Source organism: Oratosquilla oratoria, chromosome 19 (assembly GCF_046742065.1).
Source record: "Oratosquilla oratoria isolate Oo_2021 chromosome 19, ASM4674206v1, whole genome shotgun sequence".
Lineage (NCBI taxonomy): Eukaryota > Metazoa > Arthropoda > Malacostraca > Stomatopoda > Squillidae > Oratosquilla > Oratosquilla oratoria.
In genome coordinates, this window is record NC_134795.1 from 15,335,403 (window position 1) to 15,342,902 (window position 7,500).

Sequence of the window (7,500 nt, forward strand, 5' to 3'; positions counted from 1 at the left end):
ATAATATACAGAATAAATGCTATGTTTCATGCGGAGTGCCTCTTTGCTTCCATAAGTCAAACTCAGCTTTGAACTCGCTTATGTTGTCTGACTGTAATGTTTCTTCTTCCATAGTATTCCAAGTAGGCGAACATAATCAATTTGTCAATATTCCTTTCTTGTCCATAATTTTGTGTGTGTGTGTGTGTGTGTGTGTGTGTGTGTGTGTGTGTGTGTGTGTGTGTGTGTGTGAGAGAGAACGTTCCCTCTAAGCCGTGCGCATATGTTTCACAACTAGCGCACATAAGGAAAAAATGTGCGCATACAAGGTTTTCAAATTATATTAAAATCTGTTCAGAAAAAAAGAAGTTCCACCCAAACATCAGTTTATAAATTCTCTAAAAATATGGTAACTTGCCAACCGTCAAACCAATAATTGTTTTTTTCTATCTCTTCTAACTCTAGCGCTTCCATTGCAAAGGAAATGACTTTGCCGCCATGCTTTTCATAGAAGAAAAAAGTTTGCACACAAATTTTTGAGTACTCGCAGAAAAAAAGAAAAGAAAATGAGGGAACATTGGTGTGTGTGTGTGTGTGTGCGTGTGTGTGTGTGTGTGTGTGCGTGTGCGTGTGTGTGTGTGTGTGTGTGCGTGTGCGTGTGTGTGTGTGTGTGTGTGTGTGTGTGTGTGTGTGCGTGCGTGTGTGCGTGCGTGCGTGTATGGATCAGTGACAGAGAACAGCAAGTCACCATTACCGGTGTAAAATCCAAATGGAGAGCGTCGCTAGTGAAATTCCCCAGCGTTCGGTTTTGGGTCCCTTATTGTTTATTATGTATATAAACGACTTGGACAATGGTATTATTATTATTGGTGTTAATAGGTTCGCGGACGACACTAAAATAGGACATAAAATTAGGCCAGGAGATGACACCGAGACACTGCAGGAAGATCTTAACAAATTATTCACATGGTCGCTGAAATGGCAAATGGAGTTAAATTTTTGAAAGTGTAGTGTATTAAACATATGTTTACACAACTCAGAAGACATACATAGCTTATATAACACCTTTATAGAGAAAACTGTGTGAGAGTGAGATTTAGGAGTGCTAGTGAGTCCTGAACTTAAATCTAGGAAATAGTGCATTGCGCCAGGAATAGAGCTAACAGAGCATTAGGTTTCATTGCTAGGATGGTTACGAACAAAAGTGCAAAGGTAGTTATCAAACTCTGTTATTTGTTAGACCCATTCTTGACTATGTGGTACAGTTTTGGTCTCTATTCTATAGAATGGATATAACTTTACTAGAATCAGTACAGAGGAGAATGACCAAAATGATACATGGGCTCAGAAATTTACTTTACAAGGACAGGCTTAGACACCTTAATTTACACTCTAGATAGGCACAGAATGTGGGGCGATCTAATAGAGGTGTTCAAGTGTATCAAGGGCTTTAACAAGGGTGATCCAGACAAAGTCATCATATTAGGACAAGGCAGGACTCGCAGTAAAGGATTTGAATTGGACAAATTTCGATTTAAGAAGAAAATAGGCAAGAGCTGGTTCACCAATATTGTTGTCAATAAGTAGAATAGACTTGATAACCATGTAATGAGCGCTGTAACTACCGGTCGTTTGGAGAAATATCGGATAACTTCATGGATGGGGATTTTTTTTTTTTTTTTTTTTTTTTTGCAGTCTCCTTCATTTCTATTTTTTTTCTCCTTATACATGTGACTCACCATGGTCTTGGATCACGTGTTGGACTCATGATCGACAACTATCTCCCTCCCGAAAGAGAGCTCAGAGCTCATATATGACCGACCTAGGGTAATGCTGTGACCTTACACGCACACACACCCCAAACTCCCTGCCCACGAGAGTTGGAGTAACGACTCGCAGCGCAACGCTACTGAAATTATTTCAGCCCTGGGCACGTGTGTATGTGCATGTGCACATGTGTGTATGTATGTGCATGTGTGTACTTTCGTTCTTTATTAGGGATGTTTATTCCATATATTTTTATAATTTCGTTTGCATTTATCTCTGTCTGTATATTGTGTGTACGTAGATACTGTGCAAATGACTACATGTACGTTTATTGCATGTGTACGCGTAAGGGCGAGATCGTGGACTTCCAACCTGATCTCTCGACCTTATTGGCATGCATTGGGGCACTCCCTTCCAGCGTGTCGGGATTCTTTTTGATAGTCCTCCTTCACCACATCACGTTTTCTTTAAATCCCTGGCTTTAGAAAATGGGAAATGGTGGCCCACTAAACGAGACTCGACTTCCCACCACACATTTCGAAAGTGGGGAACCCACCCGCTCTTTATTTCCCAACTTTTATGGGGCCTGATCCCAAGGGATTTAACTCTCTGGGGTCCATTGGCAGAGTTTCATGTCCGAACCAATATATAATTCGCCTCCACTCCCCCACCCTTCATTTTACAAGAGATCATGTCTAATCCCCCCCGGGCCTATTGAAGTTCCTTAGTCACTCCATAACGCGTCACGTTCTCTTTAGATCCCCCAAGCTTTAGAAAATGGGAATCGGAGCTCACAGCGCGCATAGCCTCTCGTGGAGCGCCGGGGTTGTCTGCAGGGCACGTGAGGTCCGTGCTAATGGCCCTTGGCACGAAAGAGTCTCGCCAAAGACATCATATCGATCATTTAACTTTGAAAACAAATTGCGGCCATTAGGTTCTTCTATATCACGGGGCGTTTAGATTCTTTTGTGTTCCTTCGCCTTTCTACGGTGACGTCATAGAGGCCTAGTGTTGCCACTTTGCCAACTACGAGGAGAACTCCTAAATGATTCAAGACTTGTCTTTGGTTTATGATGCCATCTTGGGAGTGCCCCGATAGGATCGTGGCCAAATCGAGAAGGCGTAAACTATACAATAAACGGTAAGAGCTTGGCTGGCGTTCCAGAGCAGCAAAGATCCTGAAGGCCGCTATGATGTCTAAGAGTTGGACTGAAACGACCTTGACTGCTCCACCTCGCCTCCTGTCTGACTCTCAGCTGAATAAAATCTTGTGACGTTAAACCAGAGGAAAATTCCTAAAAGTTGTCATCGTTATTGAAACGACTTTAACTCCTTCTTGGCTTGGGGGTGAATAAAATCGTCTAGCGCTCGCCAGAGCAAAGAGCTTAAGGGATTCATTATATGGAGAGGGTTGATATAGCCACGGTATCATTCAACGTCTCGTCTTGATGTGAAAAGCGATGTCGAGGCCGGGCTATTTTATCAAATTGAGGACAGGACTTCGTTCTGGAGGGCTGAGGATGACATGAAATTTGTCCACGGCTGTACCAAGAGAAAAGGCCACACTTGCAAAGAAACATGCAAGAATGAAACACTGTAGTGGCATATTCGTAACAAATATACTAGAAACCCATTCTCGGAGGAAATTAAAGAAAATACTGTAGCGTCCTCTTCAGCAGTTATACAGACGCTATATAGCGGTCTTCATTTTTTCTTTTCTGATAACGGGTTTTTAGTAAATTGTAAGTTGTTACTCTTCAGCAAGAACAGAAGCTATGATCTTCCTTTTTTCTTCTTCTTCTCTGGTAACGGGTTTTTAGTAAATTGTAAATTGTTACTCTTCAGCAAGAACAGAAGCTATGGTCTTCCTTTTTTCTTCTTCTTCTCTGGTTCTTAGTAAATTGTAAGTTGTTGTTACTCTTCAGCAAGACGAGTGGCTTCGGAGTCGTCTCGAGCAAGATGGAAAGGAACGATGAATAGCAAGCCAGTGGCGTGACATGCATTGCTGGGAAACTACCGTTCAAGCGTTATCACATTTGGCTTCCACAGACTTCACCATCATCAACCGTTGAGAGTTCGTTTGGGTAAAAACGACTTCGGTTACAATATTCTATTTTCCAAATATCGAAATATTAAAATTATCTTTAAATTATCTAATATAATATAAAAGATAAGTCTCCGCGGTCCAGGGTGGTTTCGTCGATTTTGTTAAAACCTTTCAAGTGCTCAGTCGGCGTGGCAATCTGCGGACACCTCCCTGTAAGCCTATTTCGCACATGTGTACATCATCATCCTGTGCGATATGTTGTTACAGGGGACAGCTAGATGTCTGCAACGGAAGCCATATTGTCGTTATTCAAATGGAGGTTGGAAGTATGAGTACATTTGCTATTGTGTTTGTGCAGCCAAGCCCCCGGCGAAGCCCGCGGCGAAGCCCGCGGCTTGTATATATCAAAACTGAATAATGAACTAAGAGACTGTAAACCTACGCGAGTGTTAGACATTATCTTGAAATGTCCTTACAGAGTCTAGATTTCTGTAAGCGAAGCTATATTCTAGTAATTCAAATGGAGGTCAGAGGTAGGATATCGAAGGAAAATAGCCTAATGTGATAACCTCTTTATGCTTGGAATAAAGAATGGTTGTGTCTGTGTTTCTGTACTCTTTGTGAGCCTTGGATTCGTCCTACTTTTTACCTCATAACCTTTCATGTCTATAAATTGACCTTTTTGACTCGTTTATATGTCGTATTCATATCACTCTCTCCCTTCTTTCTTCAAGTGGATGTGGCACGTATTCCTGGTAGGAATATATTCAACCAACGTTGCCACATATTCCCTGTAGGAAGATGCCAGATTTTCTTGTTACGTTGATGCCGGTTATCCACTTAACGTTGTATCATATTCACTTTAGAAAATTGTCTCGTAGCCTTATACCATTACCACATCGCTACCACATATTTAAGAAGTTACCAGACATTTATTCAAGGATATTACCACATTCACACAACGTTGGTACATATTCACTGCCATATATTCATCCAACGTTGCCGCATATTCACTCGATGAAGTTGGTATATATTCTCTTACGGACCTTTAATCTTGGCGTCCTGCATGCGTTGAGTAAAATCGGCTGACATTAACCTGAGCATTATTTGTAGGATGTGTCATCATAGGCAAAGTACTGAGAGAGTCGTATCCTTTAAGGTAAACAAAACTTGTTTGACACCAGGTTGAAGAAAATTTGTGGAGATATATGGTATCAAAGGAGCTAATTTGAAAAGAATGTTTCGAATCTGTCATATCGTTTTGAATGAGTTAGAGTTTAGGTTTGTCTGATGAATTTTAGAGGAACTATAAATTCTGACTTAACTTGCACCGGTGGTATTGTTGTTATTTATGTTATTGTTATTGTTCTTCATCTTCTGTTGCTGCTGCTGCTGTTGTTGTTGTTGTTGTTGCTGTGGTGGCGGTTAGTGTCTTAGTGTCTGTCGCCAGGTCGATTCTGTGTTGATGTCCTTCTGTGACAGATGATTACTTGAGGGAAGGCCTTGTAGTGACATTTTTTCTTTTCTAAAAAGTGAGTTTTCTGCTGGGTTGATTTTTCGCCAATTCTGATATATGTTGGGATTTGGTGTCCTGATTAATGACCTGTATGTATATGTATCTGTGTATAGGTGTATTGTAGGTGCTGGAAGTAGGTTATAAATATCTGAGTAGATTTTTTTTTTGGGGGGGAGGGGTAGTTGTTTGTGTTATGTGGTGGGTGGATGGTTCGAAATCATTTGTTAAGAGTTACTGTATGTTCCTATCGTTTTCATGTGCAACTCTATGGGAAAGATTTTGGCTTCAGTGTGTAAGTTGAGATCCATACACTCACCATAGAGCAGTTCATAAGAATGATAGGCATACAGATCTACGCAACATCCCTAGAATCGACTGACCCCACGTAGCAGGAAACAGGTTACCATAAACAAACTCATTTCCTAGCTAAGTGCGGCTTCATACAGCCGAAGAACGAGACAACTTCTGATTTGGCTTCAAACGTAAGTCATTGTACTTGAGAGAAAACGTCTGCCGATTTATAAAAGTCTTGAAATTATGCGGTTACTTGACATATTCACAGTCTCTTCATCGAGCTCGTTTGAACTTCGGTGAGTGCCAGGCAGTGCCAGGCAGAGCCAGATGTCTTTGGTGATCTCTAAGTCACCTTCATAAACATTCAAAGTGCATCATTTCGAGAGATGGACGTCATGAGGAAAAAAGGTCCTCGTGTTCTTGAAAATTTTCTGAAAGATATTCTGCCAACTCGAGGACCTTCTTGCATATCATGAAATCCTTTTTTATTTCTTTTAATTTCTTTTTATCATTATTATCTTTTTCTTAATTGGTGGTAACCCTCCACTGTTATCAATGAGGCTTTTACACTTGTTCTGGCTGTTGGCAGATAATATTATTCAGACAAAAGAAGCGAGAGGCTCAGAAAAAAAAGAAAAGAAATAACACTTTTTGATTCAGACACTTTGGTATTGTCGTGCACTACTTTTGGCAATACGGTGAGGTCTTTCATGTGTATGTTTGATAATCAGCTGAAAAAAATAATCTGACGGCAGCTAGAATAAACAACCAAATCCATTTATAATATATATATATATATATATATATATTATATATACAAATATATATTATATATGATATATATATATATATATATGTGTTGTGTGTGTGTGTGTGTCTTTTGCGTGTTATATATATATATATATATATATATATATATATATATGTATATATGTATGTATGAATTTATGTATATATACACACACACACACATGAATAAATATATATATGTATATATTTATATATATAATATATATGTATGTATGTATGTATAGATACGCGTCCTCTATTTTGACGACGTAGCGTATTCGGTGCCGCAATTCTTTCCCTGGAGTCGTAGGAATGAAGTCATTTTGGTCTTAACACATTTACATAGAGGATCTCTCCAGGGCCTTATTACAGACCTCAGCTCCTCCACAAACACCCTCTCGGGCGCCACACCTTCCGTTATGTCCCTCTTGACCGCAGGTCTTGACTCTAAGTGGTTCGGGATAAAAGAAACTATTTTACATAAAGACTTTGGCTTTGTGCGCATGCGCGTTTGCGCGCTCTCGCCATCTCGTGGATTCAAATGGAACTGGGGGAGGGAATGTATATAGCGAGTATGTGGAGGTGTGTGTGTGTGTGTGTGTGTGTGTGTGTGTGTGTGTGTGTGTGTGTGTGTGTGTGTGTGTGTGTGTAAGTATGTGTGTGTGATTCACCATGGTCTTGGATCTCGTTTTGGACTCTTGATCGACAGCTATTTCCCTCCCGGAAGAGAGCTCAGAACTCATATATGACAGATCTATGGGTAATGCTGTGACCTTACACGCACACACACCCCGAACTCCCCGCCCACGAGAGTTGGAGTAACAACCCGCAGCGCAGCGATACTGGAATTATTTCAGCTCTGGGCGGAATTCGAAACCGGATTGCCTTAGCGGCAGCCGGGATCTCTAACCACTGCACCACGAGGTGTGTGTGTGTGTGTGTGTGTGTGTGTGTGTGTGTGTGTGTGTGTGTGTGTGTGTGTGTGTGTGTGTGTGTGTGTGTGTGTGTGTGTGTGTGTGTTTGTTTTACCTAATTTTACTTACCTTATTGTAATATACAGGAAAGGAGCAACGTTCGTGGGGTCCCGTCTTCTCCTCTTCAGTTTCGT

At 40.8% G+C, this 7,500-nt stretch overlaps 1 protein-coding gene across 2 annotated transcripts in view; it reads left to right on the forward strand.

Annotated features, from left to right (window-relative positions):
* Nucleotides 1–7,500, forward strand: part of LOC143035738 (uncharacterized) — a 358,135-nt gene that overhangs the window by 137,554 nt on the left and 213,081 nt on the right. The gene's annotated exons all lie outside the window — the stretch shown is intronic.